Here is an 18555-nt window from a genome sequence, read left to right as displayed (position 1 = left end):
ACCCACACCCCCATAAAAATTACAAAACAGTTTTCGCTCATTTGAATTCACTGAATTTTTAGCAACCCTGTGATATTTGAATGACTACTTTTTTTTTGTCTTTTCCTTCTGTGCTCTGGACAGTGTAGTAAGCTCCTGGCTTCTGCATGTTTCCCTGGTTCTTTCCAATAAACTTCATGGTAGGGAGTATATCTGTCTTATAAACAGAGTGAAGGCTTCAAGCTATACAGATGCTGTTTCATCTCCTTTATTCCATTCTTAAACTCAGGATATTCAATTGATTTCAGCTCTAATCTACTTATTCCAACCTATTTGTTGAAATTATAGATGAAGCATTTCAAGTGGAGGCCCCTGATGAATCATGTCCTACTCTGTTGGGCAATGCTTTTATTTTGAGATTCAATTTATTTGTAGATTTTCCTTTTTTGGTAGAAGTGAGCAAAGCTATTTATTTCCCCTTTGCAATAAAAAGCTGCCACTCTTGAGCCAGCAAGCAAATAGTTTCACTCTGAATTGCTTTGTAGACATTTTTTCCAAGACTCTTTGATTCAAAGCTGTGAAATACATTATTCCTATTTTTTTTTCTTTTCGTAGGTGGATCAAAACCAATGTCTCCAGAAATAAAATCACTCCTTTTTCATTGCCAGTTGACCATATGAAAGGATCAGAGAGTCTGAGGCAAGTGCCTGCCGGGTCTTGTATTGTTGCCATCCCAGAAAAGCTTCCAGCCAGGTGTCTCAGGATATCTTTCTAATTGGCAAACTAGCACTGAGATTGAATTTGAAAATATGTCTGGGTCTTGCATATTTTCGGAATAACTCACAATGGCATCTTTAGGCACGTTTATTAGTCATATAAGAAATGTAGTAGAACTCACACAGCGATGAAGTGACAAATAGGTTAGACATGCCCTCTGAACATCCAACATTCTGCTTAGGCTATGGAGTTGTAGATTTAGAGGTGGAAGGGGCATTAGAGGACATCAAGACCAACTTGATCCTGTTACACATGAGAATCCTGGAGGTCAGAGAAATAAATGACTTGCCTAGGTTCACACAGTAAAGTTGTATTGAGGCAGATTTTGAACCCACCTCTTTTTGCCTCTAAGTTTAGGGCTTTGTTATTAACCATAGAGACTTCCTATAATTCATTCATCTTCTTCCTGTTCAGCCTTCTTCTGGGTAGCCAACTTCTTAGTCCATTCCAAGCTCTCCCTTTTCTCCTCCCTTTCCCAGAGGCTCAACACTGCTAAATCTGAAGATCCTGGTCTGAGCTCCTTCTTTAGCCATAATTTTACTAGCAGGATCATGGCTGTCCCTTCTTTTAGTCATTTCCACCTTGGCTTGGTTAAACTGGAGGCATTCAAGTCCTGATTGACTCATTGTCTAGGCATTCAGTGGGAGATGGGTATCTTTCCTTTGCATTTCATGCCATTGCTTAGGTTTGACCTGACCAGCCTTCTTCACCCAGCTGATACTGGGCAACCATCAACAGATTTTTTTTTCCTCTTTAAAATAGTGGCAAATTCCAACAACGGCAAAATAAGGCGATATATATACACACGTCTAAATCAACACGAATATGTGTCTGTTTACACATATTTATGTATAGCTGGGGTATACAGGGGTATGTGTATTTTGTACATTCATACATATGCAAGTATATGTTCACATATGCATGTATACACATGCATACCCACACATGTATCTATATGGGTACACAGATATATTTATATGCTCACACATATATGTATATGCACAGTGATACAATGCCTGTCCGTGTATATACAACATGTATGCCCACATGTGTGTACATGTATATATGCAATGAAACATGTTTATATGTATGTATGCATACATGTGCACATATGTATATATACTGAGTGGGATAAAATGAAGTGACCACCCACCTGAATTACAATTACAGACCTAGAGTCAGAGAGTGGTGTATTAGAGGGTTGGTTTGGGTATAATGGAGAAAGAGTTGATGATAAATGCCCATAAGGCAGAAGGAGGCTGAGTTGGATTCCCCCCTTCAGTCTTCTTCAAATATGTCTCTTCACTAACCCTGCTCTAACTCCCCTCTAATAATTGATTTAATATATGAACCTCTTCCCTTGGGGAAAGAGAGAGAAACCAGCTCTCTCCTTCTTCCACTATGACAAGGAAGTCAATTTAGGATAACTGACAACTTTATTCTAACAATGGTGGTTAGGGGTAAAATAAGAAAGATGTCTGAAGGTTAAGGTCTAGAGGAAAGAAGGGAAAGGAAGTCCCTGTCTGTCTAAAATCTCCCTTTTCCTCCCTCCAAAGTTGAGAGACTCAGCCTTTACAGCCTGCTCTCTGAGAAGTTCAGGTTTGTGAGCCCTGGTCTTTTGTCCCAACAGAGCCAATGTCCAGACCCAGAGTGTCACAGGAGCTGTGTGAGATCTTGTTATTCTGTCCTTATTCTTCTCAAGTTTCTACCACACTTCTTGGTATCTTTGTGGGGAAATAGTGGTCCTGTACCTTTGCTGTCTTAAGATAGAGAGAGATCAACTGCCTCTCCTTGGAATTTCCTCTTCCCTAAAGATTCCAAGCCTTCTCAACCATTCCCCCCTATGGATGAACCTTTGCCTTTCTTCCAGGCTCTGTCCTTCAAAGTCTCTGGATCATTCCTCTATCACAACTCCTCCGTTTTGTCTTGTTAGCCTGGAGTCAACCTGATCCCAGTCAACTTACTTACCTTAAATGATTTCTAATATAATCTATCTATTCTATTCTATTTACTACTCCCCCCCACCAAAAAAGAAAAACCAACAAATCCTATCTTGCTCTATCTGCCTGCTCCACTAAGGTCCTACCTTATGCTAAAGACTGAGTTGCAGGGAGGAGGGCTAGGCTCACACATGTTAGAAGGGTTCGTACAATGTAACATGTAGCCATTTGTGGTAAAACAAGCTTGTAACTATAAATATACTACTTGTTCCTATTTCAAACAATATAAGCTTTGCCTATTGAGTAAAAATAAACTTATACCTTACGTATGTAATGCTTATTAAAATGTAACAATTTGATCATATCTAGATATATGCTGTCTTCTATCTTTTAAATTATGATACGTTCTGTCCCTGTGCTCACTCTCTAGTTCCAGAATTCCCTTTTCCTCCCTCAACTAATCTGCCCTGTCTGTTAGGGGTTAGTGTGTTAATTCCTTTCCTTACTTTAAGTTAGTAGATTAGATTGTTAGTCTTTTCATATGTACATAAATGATTTCTCTATACATATTATATATGACACACATTATATATACATATACTCCAGTTTGAAGTCATTCAACAGAAAAGTCTTTCCCTTCCTATCTGCATGAGTTCTACCAGAGAGTTATTTACAAATGGACAATTTTATGGGCTGGCCTTATTTACGAATCAGCCCCTAAGGTCAGTGAGAATTTGTGGTTTGTGTGCTAAATATGTGGTGATAAATGCACATACTCACATTATCCCCTGGATTTCCACTTCTCTAGTTGCCAGGTGGGTTGATCATCTTTCTTCTTATGCAGATTTGTATGGGCATGTGGATATAATTCCCTACATGTGATGTTAATGTGTACAGCAATTCAATCTTATGTGACCCTTTAATGGAAGTTCATTTCCTACAATGTCCTTGATTTAAAGTTCTGTCCAGTTGTCAAATTTTGCCTCTGCCGGCCTCTGGTGTTGATTGAAGCAATCACAGGTCTGGATATCTTCGCCTTTTCAGGGTACATACTTGATTGTTGTCTCACCTTCCTTGTGGAGCTCTGGATCTCTGTCATCTGGTTACTGGAACATATAGGATCATGCAGGTAAGTAAGATTGTTATGCCATTGTGTGTGTGTGTGTGTGTGTGTGTGTGTGTGTGTGTGTGTGTGTGTGTATGTGTAAGAGTGATTTTTTTGTATTGGATGAGTGTAAGTGAAATTTTTGTGTTTTCAAAGATTGTATGTATTTTTCCTTCATGTATGAGTGTGAGATAAGTGCTTATCATGAAGTGCTTTCTGAAGAGGCTTTTACTTGAAGGAGAGATTTATTTATGCTTTTTTTCCTGGCTATGTAATGGATCATTCTAATTCACATTCACTGTTATCTGAGCTTTTCTCTTCTTCTTCATATTCCTATGCATCTCATGTCAGAGTATGGGCTAGTTGATCATGTTTTTAAAATGATTTCTGTTGTGCTTGGGGCATTTGGATCTGCATTTCTTCTAGGGCTTTCTCTGTACTGTTTTCAGGCATTACATTTTGAGCATAATGGTGTTTTATGTGGGATGCATGTATCTTTTCCTATTATTTTGTTGGATGTAGGAGTTGCTACTTCGAAGGGACTGTTCCACCTGGGTTCTGTAGGTTCGTCTTTGGTGAAATTTTTCATGTATACTTTGTCTTCTGGCTTGATGTTATATAGTGAGAAATCTAGTGGAACCCTTTGTACTAGCAATCCTAGTCTTAGTTCTTCCAGCCTACTTTGTATCTTTGTTAGATAGGTGTGCAACTGGCATTCCTCTCCCAGCATGGACACATAAGATAGCTTAGAGGCCCTTCCATGACATACTTCAGTCTTTATTCTTTCTCATGAGAAAGGAGTCATTGTCCTAGTGCAGTGACAGGGAACCTATGGCACAAGTGCCAAAAAGGCCACACAGAGCCCTCTGGGTGGGCATCCTGGCAGTCACCCTTCAGAATTTGTTTCTAGAAAGCCAGAGGGACTGGGACAGAGCTTCTCCCCTCCCCCTCTCCATGTGCCAGAGGGCATTCCTCAATTCCCCAGCCCCTCTGCTCCACAGCCAATGGGAGTGCTTCCTCCCTCCCCTGCATGGGTTAAGGGGGGAGGTGGGGTAGTAGGGTAGGGGTGGGACATGGTACTCCATCTCTAAAAGGTTTGCCATCCTTGTCCTAGTGGCAAAGCCAATACAAACATTTTATAGATTCCTGATGCAAGATCCCTATTCCCCTCTGTTCCATCCCCCACTGCCTGGGGGCCGAATTTATAATCTAGCAGCCAAAGTCTATGGAATCAGAGAAAACAAGTTACATAGACTGAGCTCATCACGAGTTACCGCCAGGGAAGGGAAAGGTTATGGGGAGATAGCCATGTCCTCAGGAGGCACTCCTCTGGCTCTTGAAAGTCAGAGGAGATAAAGAGGTAGGCTAGCCTAATGGTTTTTTTCCCTTGAGATGAGAAGCCTCCCAGCTCACTGGGTCTGTGGCAGTACCAAAATGTCTTTGAGGTCTTATTCTGTAACCCTAAACAGGCTTTCATTCCCCAATGGGGTCTAGGAGGGATGTCTACCCTAAGAAGAACAAATTAATTCTGTTCATTCCACATGATACCCATATGCATATATGTATGTGTACATGTGTGTCTATACATAGATCCACACCTATATAGTATATTTATATATGTGCATATATATTATATAGGTATATTTTGTATACTATGTATATAGGTATGCACACATGTGGGGGTATATTTTGTATATGTGTGTGCATGTATATATTTGCATCTATGTACAAATAGACATATGCATGTGCATATATTCTTTTATCTATATGTTTAAATATGGAAAAAGCATGAAATTTCATATTTACATAAATAACTTGGATGGTAAGCGTTTAGATTCCTCAGAAATCAATAAGATGTTCTGTGTCTATTGTGTCCTTTCAGGGTGAAGGGGTAGTTTGTGGAGGAGGGGGAGAGGGGGAAAGCAACGTTGGTCTAAATATAATATGACTTAGCTGTGCTAATAGTGAGGGAGACAGACAGACAGAGCCACAGAGACAGACCCAGACAGGGAGTAGTGTAGGAGTATTGTGAGGTATTCATCTCTATCTTGAAAAAAGGACAACCTGAATCTTTGAAATATCTGAAAACCTCCCTTCCCAACCAGATGGCAGGATGTAAACCCTTCCTTATCTATACAATTTCCACAGAAAACTCCCCAACACAGCCAGACTCCCCAGAGATGTTCTGATCCAATATCAGAGGACTGTCACGTGAAATCTGATGGGAGAAACAAAGAAAAAGTGACAGAAACAGATAATGTCTAAATTCCAATGTTTGAACAAAAGCGTCTAAATCATTTCTTTCCTTCTGTATTTGTCCAATTGTCCCCTCCTGACACTTCCCCAGCCAGGTCAATTTCCCTCCATGTTGTGTGGATCCTCTGTGTGGGTTTATTTATAAGCTGTCTACATGCATAGTTCTATTCATTTAAATTGGGTTTATTTGTAGTTACATTTGAATTAGGTTATATCAGTTCTATTCCATACAAATAATCAAACTACTTCAAAAATCTGTGATTATAAACACCTCCAGGGACTATTGGAATTATTTTCATGGTTAAAGGCCATAATCCTTCTTTTTCAATGGTCCTTTAGAATTTCTGTGTATAAATATAAATGTAAATATCTGGTAATGCACCTCTTGGGATTTAACAAACACAGTCCTCAGATCACAACAATATTAATATAATAATTTTATTATTTTGTTCTTGTTTGAGCTTTGTTTTTGAAGAAGATCATTGTCATCACTGGCGAACTGGATTTAAGTGAGGCAAAAGTGCACAAAATCATCGATTTCACTCTTTCTTTCAGTCATCGAAGTCCAGTGGCAAGACAAAAACTAGAGCTGTCCCAGGATTCATTGGAATGTCCTCGGTGTCTTCAATGATTAACCATGCTCCAAGCATTCCACAGTGCCTGTTTCCACCACCTTCATGGCCACTGGAACAAATGATTCTCATCTACCCCTTCCTCCAGGAGAAGTCTTCACAGGCTGCTCCTCCTGCACTCTAATAATAATAACAAACAGCCAACATGTACATAGCACTTACTACGTGCCAGGAACTGTGCTAAGTGCTTTATATTTATTAACTCCTTTGGTCCTCACAATAATCCTGAGAGGTAGGTGCTATTCTTAGCCCTATTTTATAGATGAGGAATCTGAGGCAGACCGAAGTCAAATGATTCTCTGGATTCCAGAGCTAATAAGTGACTGACGCTGTATTTGAATCTGAGTATTGCTGACTCTGTACCCTGTGCTTATCTACTACATTACCTTGCTGCCTCTATATAACAATCACACTAGACCTGTATGGAGACCTAAATTTGAGCGTGTTAGGAATTGTCAGAGTTCATGTTGTGTTGACAAAGCCTCCCAGAACCTAGGGTTACCTTCATGCCAGTCCAGGGCCTCGTTTTAGAGGGGAGACACAGACAGAGAGAGTGAGACAGACAGACAGACAGAGACAGAGATAGAGAGAAGGTGGGGAGGGAGGGAGGGAGCACGAGCAAAGTAGAGTAGAGAAAAAGCCTTAGAATCCAGAAGATTACCATGGGCAAATTGTTCAATCTCTTAAGAACCTTAGGAAGCTAGTTTTCTGAGACTGAATCATAATGGAACAAATGATCAGTGGAGAGAGTATTCTGTACAAGGAGTTCCCTACATTGAATTCACAAATATGGATCAAAAACACCCACAATTCAGACATATGCATATGTATAATCCCCAATTCCTCTCCTCTCCTTCCCCTCCCTTTCCTCTCTCTCTAAAACATTTCTTTGAATTGTAATAAGTAAATGTTATGTATTATTGTTAGCTCATAATAGTTTGACATTTTCCTCACCCTTCCTCAACACTCCCCCTTTTACTCCTCTGTTTTCTCTTGCCCCTTCCATTTATTCTTAAATTAAATGAATAAAGTTCAGTATGGAAAACACATAGGAAATATCTATTTTAAGCCACTTGTTGAAAGGAAGGAAGACAATAGGAAAATATCATCTAGAATTTCAGATCCAAATGAGAGGCCAAGATGTTATTATCAGAAAAAAATGAGAGCATGCATTTTTATGAGAATTGGATTGGAGAAACACAGAGTGACATAATTTTACACTTTCTAAATTCAAATGTTTATCCCAAAGCATCTAAAATATTTCCCAATCTTCTGTATTGCTAAATGATGTAGGGGAAAGAATTCTAGATTAGGTGTCTGAGGACCTAGGTTTTAATTTGCCTCTTCCACATGCTAGTGTGATCACTTGGACAGGTCAGGTAACTGCTTGGATCTCAGTTTCCTCATCTGTAAAAAAAAAATTGGGAGGGTTGAACTACATGAACTATAATATCCATCTCTTCCAGCTCTAAATATCTCAAAAGATTGTTTCATTTATGATATTTGTATGCTTGGCACCTAGCATAGTGGTTGACACATAATCATTGATTGCTTAATAAAAATGTGTTATTGATGACTTATTGATAAACATTTGCTATTATGATCTCTTATGAGGTAATTATTTTGTAATACTGCACTCCCTTCAAATTAAGTTCTCAAACATAAAAAAATTGGCTCAAGATAGTTACTCTCTCAAATAGATACTAAGGAGATATTTGGGGGTATTGAAATGGGCACCAAGAGACATCAGAAGTAAGACTAAGGAGGTGAAGATTGTGGTTTGTTGCATTTAGTCCAAAAAAGGACTAGCAAGATAAACAAAAACTGTAGCAGGACTGAAGTTATAAGAAGTGAGCTTGGATTTTCTGCGCATAAACATACACACACATACATACACATACACACAACATGCTGCTGTGGCTAGGTAGCTCATTGGATAGTCCTGGTGTCCGAAATGCTTGAATTTGAATCTAGACATAGAATTTTACTTGCTGTGTAACTCCGACCTAGTAACTCATCAGTAAACTAGGGATATTGACATTATCTATCTCACAGAGTTTTTTTGAGAACCAAATGAGATAATATTTGAAAAGTGCTCTACAAATCATAAGGAGCTCTTTGGGTGTTATTACAAGGGTTAAATGATGAATACATGTTAGAATTTGTATATAAAATGATCTTACATTTTACTTTGGTTGAACATTTGCTAACTGTAAAGAGTTTAAATTAATGAAATAATAAACTCCTCCATGAAATGATGAAGAGTTGTTAAATGAGCAAAACCAAGAGAACATTATGCAAGGATCTAGGTCAACTATATTTTATGAATCATGACAAAAAATGGGATATCCACCACTTTAGAAGGAACAGACTGAATCCAAATGCAAATTGAAACATGGCATTCTTTACTTTATTTATTCCATGAATTTTTCTCTAGTGTAAGTAATACATGTCTTTTCTATAACATGATCTATATATATGTGTTATATGATAATGCATGTACAACCTATAGCATATTACTTATCTTCTTGGGGCAGGAGTTGGGATGAGAGGGAGAGAATATGAATTATAAAAAATCAGAAAATGAAATATTAACAAATTGTATTGATGTGTAAATTTGTAAAAAATTAAACTTACCGTTTTTAAAAAGAGAACATTATATACTACAACAGAAATATTATTTGAAGAATAACTTGTGTATGTCCACCTCCAGAGAAAGAACTGATAAATAAAAACAAACAAGAAATAGTTTTATTCAAACAAACAAAAATAAAAAACAATAATCTTTCTACTAGTTCCCTTCCCAACCCTCCACCCACCCAGGCTTCTTGCTCTGGGAAAACAATTCGTTATTTCCTTCATTCTGGGGATACCAAAATGAAAAAATGTATTCTGTGTCTTGACTTGCTTGGAGACTTAAATCAAGTGATTCCTTGTATAGGAAACTTTTTTATATTCTCCCTTTCTCCAGCTGCCTTGTGCCTCTGGTATACAGAAATATACCTCTGTATGTTGTTCAGTAGTTAAGTTTTATCTGATATCATAATCTCATGGACCATCCCATCCATGAGGTTTTCTCCTCAAAGATACTGGAGTGGTTCTCCATTACCTTCTCCAAAGGATTAAAACAAACAGGGTTAAGTGGCTTGCCCAGAGGTCTCACAGCTAGTAAATGTCTGAGGCTAGATTTGAACTCTGGTCTTCCCAATTCCAGTCCCAGTGCTCTATCTTTTGAATCACATTGTTGCCTCTATGATTATACTTTTGTATACTTATGCATAATTTGCATATTTTTTGTTTAAGGGCATTTTTAGTCTCCTTGATATAGTGTTAGTGTATGTTCCCTGAGTGCAGGAATTATTTCATTTATGTCTTTATAGTCTCAGTGTCTAACATGGTGCCTGGTACATAGTAGATGTTTAATAGGTACTTCTTGATTAACCTTCAGAGTCTTTTAGTTTTAGAGCTATAATCTGGTGATCCAGCTTCTTAGGCTTCTGTTTTAATTACTATTATGATATTACTATTTTAATTAATAACTTTATTTATATTGATATGATTATTAATATTATTATTTTATTTTTCTCTTTCTAATCTGACTCCATTTCCAAATCTTCTCCTTAGAAGGTCCTGTCCAGGGGTATATAAGTCATTCCTCAGGCATAGTTCTCCTAGGTATCAGAGGTCCCCTAGATTATTGACTAGCCTTCAGCCTCACAGTAGTGTCTTGGACCCAGGGTGAGACAATAGTTATAAAGTGTACCTATCCAGACTCTGGTAGTATTAACTTAGATTATAGAAGGTCTTCTAGACTGGCAGTCTCCATTTTAATATCCTTGGCCTCAAAGGAAATAAGTTAATTTAGGCCACTTCTCTACAGGTCAGCAACTTGGAAGAATCTGCTAAACTATTTCCTTAATCTAAAGTTTTCTTTGATCTGCCTAATGGTGGTCACCTTGTTTCTGGTTATGTATTTAGCATTCTGTTAGGAACCAAAATTATGACCTTTCCCATTTTATTATTCAAAATAAGACTGAATCTTAGGCAGTTATATTTGGAGCATCTTTCAAAGGGAGAACATATAGCCAAGGATTTGTTTTTATTAAATCACCAAAGGAAGGCTCTTGCCTTACATAAATGGATTTTGACAAGTTCATCTTTTCTGTATATATCCATTCCAGAACACTCCATTTCTCCCTTGTATTCCATGATTCTACCACTTCCAGGTGGACGTCACTAATCCTTCATGCCACCATCTTAGGTTTCAATTCCCAAAATGTGTCCATCTGAGTTCTATTGGAAATCTTATTTTGCTGAAGAAGAAAACATTCTTCTAGCCCCTTAAGTTGTCAACCAGTCAATAAACCAGGCAATGTGCTGTAATGTAATGTCTGCCAAATAGTTTGCCATTGACCACAAAACTGGATCAAGTGTTTTCAGCTCTAGGAAAGCACAGGTGATAATCCAAGGCAGGACAAATGGGGAATGGTTGCTCTTACCATTAGTATTTTGCAAACTTCTCCATTCAGAGTCATGGAAGTAGGGTCTGGTAATTGTGAGGTGACACATAGATTATTTTACTATTTTCACTAGCCACCTGGATGTATTTAGACTCAAGCTTTCTACTTGTTTTGCAGAAATGACATCTGTCTTACAAGATAACTCTCTCTTAAAATGAACCAAACCAGATCTTTTTTCAGTTTTTGTGGCCTCTTTTTAATTATTTTCCTGCAGTATCTTCCTGACCACCACTCACTTAATTAACAGAACCTTCTGTGTTCATGCCTTTGTAACAGGTCTTTTGTCTAAAAGATATGTATGTCACTTTTTATCTACTCAAATTAAGGCTTTGAGTCCCCACTCTTGTTTTCTACTTTCTGAATCCCTTCTACATAGCTAGCTGCTAAATTAATTAGGTTGGCGTCATATTATGGTGGTGAAAAATGACAATTTTACTTAAAATAGAATTACAGGAAATTTTGGAAAGTATGTTAATAGAAAATACACTCAATTTCACCCCAGAAATCAATGCCCCAAAAAGCCTCTTGATAAGTTACTCAGACCTTCTCCACAATCTTTGCCTTTCCCTACTACAGAAGAGGGACCCAGGAAGTTTCACCACCTTTCAAATAATCCTTCTTCCTTTCACCACATTGAGGATAAATGTCTCAATTATTCACTCTAAGTATGAAGGAAATGATATGTTTATTTGCTATATTCCTTTGCCACAACAGTAGTAAGTCTTGAGAGAAACCCCTGTCTTTTAGTTCTTGTAGTTCTAGCCTTGATGCTGAGTCTTCTTTTTCATTCAATTCTTTGCACTACATGGAGTAACCATAATTTTCCTTTCTTTAGAGTCTTACTTGTGATTTCTCCTGGTGCTCATTTGAAAACCCTCTGATATCACTTTGTTTTCTGATGGGGAGATTATCCTTGGGGCTCTGTAGACCCCTAATGTGTTTGTATGTGGTAGTGGTGATGAATGAGTGGGTGGCAATTTGTATCAAATGCAGTGGTATGACCACACAAACCTTAAAGGAAATGTATTTCTTCAAAGAGAAAATGTCTACCTCTCCTTACTCATTGCTTTCTAGTTGTTTCATGCATGCAAGTCTTGTCTCCCTCAGAAACTGTAAGATTTTTTTAATTAGTAGAGTTTATTTACAAATGTCTCAGCCTTTCCCTCCCCTCCCCACATCATAGAAAGCACCATACAGGAGGCAGAAAAAATATATGGAGAGAGAGAGAGAGAGAGAGAGAGAGAGAGAGAGAGAGAGAGAGAGAGAGAGAGAGAGAGAGAGAGAGAGAATGTTTTTCATGTTTCCATTTTTTCAGTTCATTCTCCAGAGGTGACATTCACAAATTATTCTTCAAGTATTAAAAATCTAGCTATTTATGTTCTCTTGGTTCTACCATTTTGCTATTTATTATCCCATAGAGTTCTTTTCCAAGTTTTTTTTAATTACCCTATTCATAAATTATTATGGCACAATAACTTTCCATCACAATAATAAACTACAATTTGTTTAACAGTGCACCAGTTAATTGGCATCCCTTTGATTTTTGTTCCACAAAGAGAGCTGCTATAAATATTTGGAACATATAGGTTCTTTTCTTTTTTCCTGATCTCCTTGAGAAACAGAAGCAGTAATAAGACTATAAGTGTTTTCTGAGAGTAGGAAATGTTTTCTATTTCTTTAATATTTATGCTCAATTAATACTAATTCAACTAGCTCAATAATTTAAAATTTATTTTGCTTCTTTATTTCTGTGTTCTTTCCTTTCCTTTTCATGGTGCTCATCAACTTCTTCCCTTCCCTTTCCATGGCTTCAGATGGAAGTAGAAAAGTACATTTCACAGGAAAAAGGTCCAGGAAGTCAAAACAAAAATTTACTAATTATACAAAGCACCTTGTTAGGTGCTCAAGGAGTTACAAAGTCTTAGAAAGATTTGTACAAGCTTTTATGCAATTGATCTTTAATAGGAGTTAAAGTATGAAATAAAACATAGGATTACAGACCTGAAAAGGAACTTAGAAATCATCTACTTCAACTCCTTCATTTTATACATGAGAAAATGAGATGTAGAGAGGTATAAGATTTAAAATTTAGGTTTTATGATAAATATGAGAATTCTAAAGTAATATTGTGGTCGCTGATTTAAAAATATTATAGCTTAAGTCAAAATGACTTTTAGTAGCTTTATTTACAAAGAGGTAGAAAAAGTAAAAGTGGAAATATGTAGATAAAGGACATATTCTAATAAGCTTACCAGCCCTTTTCCTGAGAAGCCAAGCTCAGCCACAGCAGGGCTTCCCCAAGACTCTGTCTCCATCTGGATTTCCTAGTAACCTTCAGCCTGAAGTCCCAGTGGTTTCTTCAGTCAGGGTTCCACCAATGCAGCCTCCTCCAAAGCCGAGGCAGGAATCTCCAGAACTAATCTCTCCAAAAGCCAGGAAAGGAATGCCTCTAGACCCTGCTAGTTTCCTCTTTTATCCTCCTTTTTTCCATGTCACTTCCTGTCACTACCTGTTGCTCCCCCACGTTATGGAAATTGCAGTCTTTCAATTTGCCTAACACTGCCCAAGGGGGGAGGTAGTGATCTTTGGAGGTGTGAACTTACTCTAGTTAGTGACTTGCAACTCTCTTACTTAGTGTCAAGTAGAGGTGCTTTAAATTCTTGATTTAATTAGCTAAAAATAGGCCAGGAGAGAGTTAATTCTGTCTTCACTGCCATTACATGACTCTCCCAGACACAGCTGGGAAGAATCAGAGGAAGAATTTGAACCTCAGTCTTCTGACTCTACATCTACAACTCTATCCTTTTCACCAGTTTTCTAGGAAGCAGCATTGTGAAATTAGAGATTGTGAAATTATACCACAGTCAAAACACTGAAGTATTTCAGGCTTCATGCTCTTAAGCTCTTTGGTAAATCCTTATTTTTAATTGAGTCAACAGATAATAATGAACAAATGTATTCAGTATAGGATCAAATGGGCCTCTAGGTGGTACAGTGGAGAGAGTACCAGGCTTAGAGAGGTGAAGATTAATCTCCCTGAGTTCAAATCCAGTCTCATTCACTTACTAGCAGTGTGACCCTAGACAAATCTCCTAACCCTGTTTGCCTCAGTTTTCTCATTTGTAAAATGAGTTGGAGAAGGAAATGGCATCCCATATCTTTGCCAAGAAAACCACAAATAGGGTCACAAAGAATTGGACACAATTGAAATGACTAATCAACAAAAAGTATCAATCATCAGAAATTGATAACAAATTGTGGTTATGAAGATCTGGGTCCAAATGTTTCCTTCAAATTCCTTCAAAAGCACTTAGTAATTTAGTAACATTTTACTTTTTTTATGTATTTGACCTCTTTATGTTTTAGTTTTCTCATCTGGAAAGAGAAGGGATTCAACTTGATAGCCTACCCTGTATCTGCTAGCTCCAAAGCTGTGTTCCAATGATCTTGTGATTTCATTTTTCACCAGTTGTCCTGAACATTAGGACTCTGTTTATCAGGTTTCTGCTCTTATTTCTTTCCATAGGTCAACCGTAAAACAAATAAATAAATAAATTGATTAATTAATTAATTAAAAAATAAAATAAAAATAAAAAAGTAAAAATCTAGGATTTTAGAATTTTGGTGCCTTTCTAGGCTTTGGTTAGGAATTTCTCAATATTGGATCAGGAATGACCACTGATGGGGCTAATATTTCTTTCCATCATCATTCATATCCATATAGTAAATAGCTGTTAGCCAGATAGCCTCCAGATATTTTGTTGTTATTGTCGAGTCCTTTTAGTCATGTCTAAATATTTAGGACCCCATTTGGAATTTTGGAATTTTCTTGGTAGAAATTAGAGTGGTTTTCTATTTCCTTCTCTAGCTCATTTACAGGAAATTAAGGCAAACAGGATTAAGTGACTTGATCAGGGTCACACAGGAAATGTCAGAATACAGATTTGAACTCACAAAGCAGAGCCTTCCTGACTCAAGGCCCTGTACTTTATCTGCTCAGGCACCTAGCTGCCCTCCAGAAATTACAAAGGCAAATGTATGGGAGGTCTTAGACAAGTGGCACAGATTCATTTTGATGAGATCAAAAGTCCATTTGAAGATTAAAGTTTATAAAGGTCACATTCTCTTGTTATCTCTATCATATATTATTCCTTCACTATCACCTACAATTATGCCCATGCTTTATACTCCAAGAAATGTCTACTTGATCTTTCCTAAAAGTTATCATCCTAAATCTCTTCTGTCCATTTGCTATAGCTAAATCCCTTACAAAGTCTGTTTATAATAGGTGCCTCCACTTTTCTCTCAATTCCCTCTCTTCTTAACTCCTTATAATCTGGCTTATGACTGTTTCATTCCACCAAAGCTGTCCTCTCCAAAGTCTAATGATCTCTTAATTGCCAAATCCAATGACCTTTTCTCAGTCCTTATTCTCCTTTACCTATCAACAATCTTTGACCCTGTTGACCATCATCTTCTCCTTCACAATGATTGATGAGATCATCAAGTGAAGTCATATAGAGAAAGAAGAGATGAGGGTCTAGGACAGAAACTGGTGCCATACCCATCTCCATCTCCTTGTTGTTATTCACTTATTTAGGTGTGTCCAAATCTTCATCACACCATGCTGATACTGTCTATGGGATTTTCTTGGATACTGGATACTGGATACTGGAGTGGTTTGTCATTTCCCTCTCTAGCAGATTAAAGCAAATAGGATTAAATGATTTGCTCAGGGTCACATAGCTAGTATAGCTAGTAAGTGTCTGAGGTCAGATTCAAACTTGCATCTTCCTGACTATAGGCACAATATTCTATCTCCTGAGCCATCTAGCTTTCTCCTCTCCATCTACATGCATCTATATATTAGTGAGGTGTAGGGGGTGCTCTGGGAGGATGAACACCTCTGATGTGAGGGCTAGTTGAGACTTTTTCAGGACTACACATCTACTTTTGGTGTCTACCCGTCACCCAACTCCCATTTATACCTGCAGAAGCTCTGGCATGAATAGTGATAAAATCATCTCAGCGAGTGGTCTAAACCAGGTTGGAGATCATTGGCAAATCGATCAGTGAAGCTGTCTACTCCAAGCATGTGAGGACTTTCCCTGGCAGAATGGGTAGCTGAGAATGATTTGCTCCAACAGCCACTGAAGTAGGCACTGTGGCATGTCTAGAGCTTGGTCAGACATTGAAGATGCCAAGGCACTTAATTTTTATTTTTACAGTAATGTGAATCAGAAAACTAATGATAATTCTCAATCAACATTTCTGATTACAATTCTTCATTATCATTAGGGTCAAGATGCTTTACCTTATTAACCCCAGAGGTAACTCCAGGCTAGCTGTGTGTTGGGACACTGTTCCTGTTGCTTCTAATGAACTGCTGAACAAAAACTCTAGAGATCATATGTTGAGAACTAGAGAGAACATAGAAGGCACTTGGATTAAATCTCCATTCCATTCCAGGATAGTTATATGTGTCTAGTTATAGAAAATGCCTCAGAGCTGCCAAGACTTAATTTTCATTTCTCATGTCCTTAGGGAAAGATGAACTAGGGTATTTTTTTTAAAAGGCTGTTGACATTTTGTTAAATCCTCAGCCTCCATCTGTTCATACCAGCACCTTTGCAATGGCTAAATATGAGTAATTTAGTTATTAATTCTCAGAGAAAAAGTGACTCCACTAGCATCCAGTTGCCCATTTCTCCAGCTGTTAAAGCTCAGATCTCCAGAAATTGAAATAAGACCATTTGTAGCCAATACATGAAGTTAAATCTGGTCTAGGGACCTGTCTTGGATAGCAAGAAAGTTTGCAACAACAACAACAATAGCATTTATATGGAATTTTATGGTTTAACAAATAATTTACAGATATTTATAGAAAAAGATTCACTAGAGAAGAAAATGGTAAGCCACTCCAGTATCCTTGCCAAGAAAATCCCATGGATAGCTATGGTCCTTGGGATCATAAAGAGTTTTCATGACTGAGCAACAATAGCTACAAATATTATTTTATTTTATCTTTTGAACAGCCCTTGGAGATAGGTATATTATTATCCCCATATAGAGGAACTGTAGCATGCAGAAATTAAGTAACTTGCTCAGGCATATAGCTCAGCTAATAAGGGTCCAGGGCTAAATTTGAACTTAGATTTTCCTGACTCAAGGTCTAACAATCTAATTACATCCACCTAACAGCCTTTGTAAGACTTTCCTTGTCTTGGAGAGAGATACAATTGCCCCTATTTGCCCTGGAATAAAAAGCTTGATTTTTGTCCTAATGGAATTGTTTACTGCCCACTGCAAGTGTCTTTTTTCTTTGAGATGTCTGCCAAGAAGAAATTTGAAGTAACTCCATGAAAATACATTAACTGTAACATTTTAGTGGATGGTACAGTGGTGTTGAACTGATTCAGAGGAATTAGATTCTGCCTAGATTTTACCACTTAATAACTGGGTAACTTTGGAGAAAGTTAGTTGACCATTCTGAGCCTCACTTTTCTTATCTTTAAAATGGGGTTATTGGAATAGAAAACCAAAAAGGTCTCTTCCAGTTATAAATCTATGATTCTGGTTTGACTTAAAATGATTTAAAGATTTGATTTCCTGTCATGCTTCATGCTTTCACTTCTCAATGGCTAGGTTTTTCAGTTCGTCTATTATTCCAGACCTTAGTTTTCATCTTCTTCCTGTAGGATAGCAAATTCACACAATGTATAGATTGGTGAACTTGGAGTCAAAAACATTTTGTCATCCATCTGCTGATTGTAAGACAATGGGCACTTAACCTTTCTAAAACCTCAGTTGTCCCACCCATAAAAATGGGATAATTATAATAATAAGGTTGCTGGGAAGATAAAATGTGATAAAAATTAAATGAGATAAAATCTGTAAAGCACTATGTAAACATTATCATTATCATTATTAGGGTATCTAGGCGGTTTAATGGATGGAGTGGTGGGCCTGGAGTCAGGAAGACTCATCTCTCTCCATTTGTTTTTCTCCAAAATCATGATCTCTACCATCAAAGAGTATGGTAGTTCTGAAGCTCTTAGAAAAAACCTCTTCCATATCACATATATGGAGATCTCAATAATACACAGGTAGGATGAAATAAACCCTTAGTGTGGTTATAATTAAAATGATTTGGTTCACACATGTAATTTCCTCAGCGTAAGGAGACACTCTTGTGGAAACTCCATCCACTTTTACAGATCAGCAACCCCTCTATACCTTATATTCTTGGAGAGTTTTCTTGAGGACTGGAAAGGTAAATGATTTGCCCTTGTATGTTCTAAGTAGGACTTGGAATCATGTCATCCTGACTTCAAGATTTCTATTTG

The 18555-nt window shown here is 37.5% G+C and overlaps 1 long non-coding RNA gene across 3 annotated transcripts; it reads right to left on the bottom strand.

Annotated features, from left to right (window-relative positions):
• Positions 1–6481: 6481 nt before the first annotated feature.
• LOC103100609 (uncharacterized) lies at positions 6482–14713 on the bottom strand. 3 transcript variants are annotated; one of them, XR_008918298.1, is made up of 4 exons: positions 13462–14713; positions 9327–9410; positions 8015–8096; positions 6482–6809 (listed from the first exon to the last, which is right to left on the bottom strand). It is a non-coding gene; the product is annotated as an uncharacterized LOC103100609 (long non-coding RNA). The 3 variants fall into 3 exon arrangements; XR_008918297.1 differs by lacking the exon at positions 8015–8096; XR_008918296.1 differs by lacking the exons at positions 8015–8096; positions 9327–9410.
• Positions 14714–18555: the final 3842 nt, after the last annotated feature.

This window comes from Monodelphis domestica, chromosome 1, assembly GCF_027887165.1.
Source record: "Monodelphis domestica isolate mMonDom1 chromosome 1, mMonDom1.pri, whole genome shotgun sequence".
Lineage (NCBI taxonomy): Eukaryota > Metazoa > Chordata > Mammalia > Didelphimorphia > Didelphidae > Monodelphis > Monodelphis domestica.
Note: the sequence above shows the minus strand (reverse complement) of the source record. Positions and strands in the feature narration are given on the sequence as shown.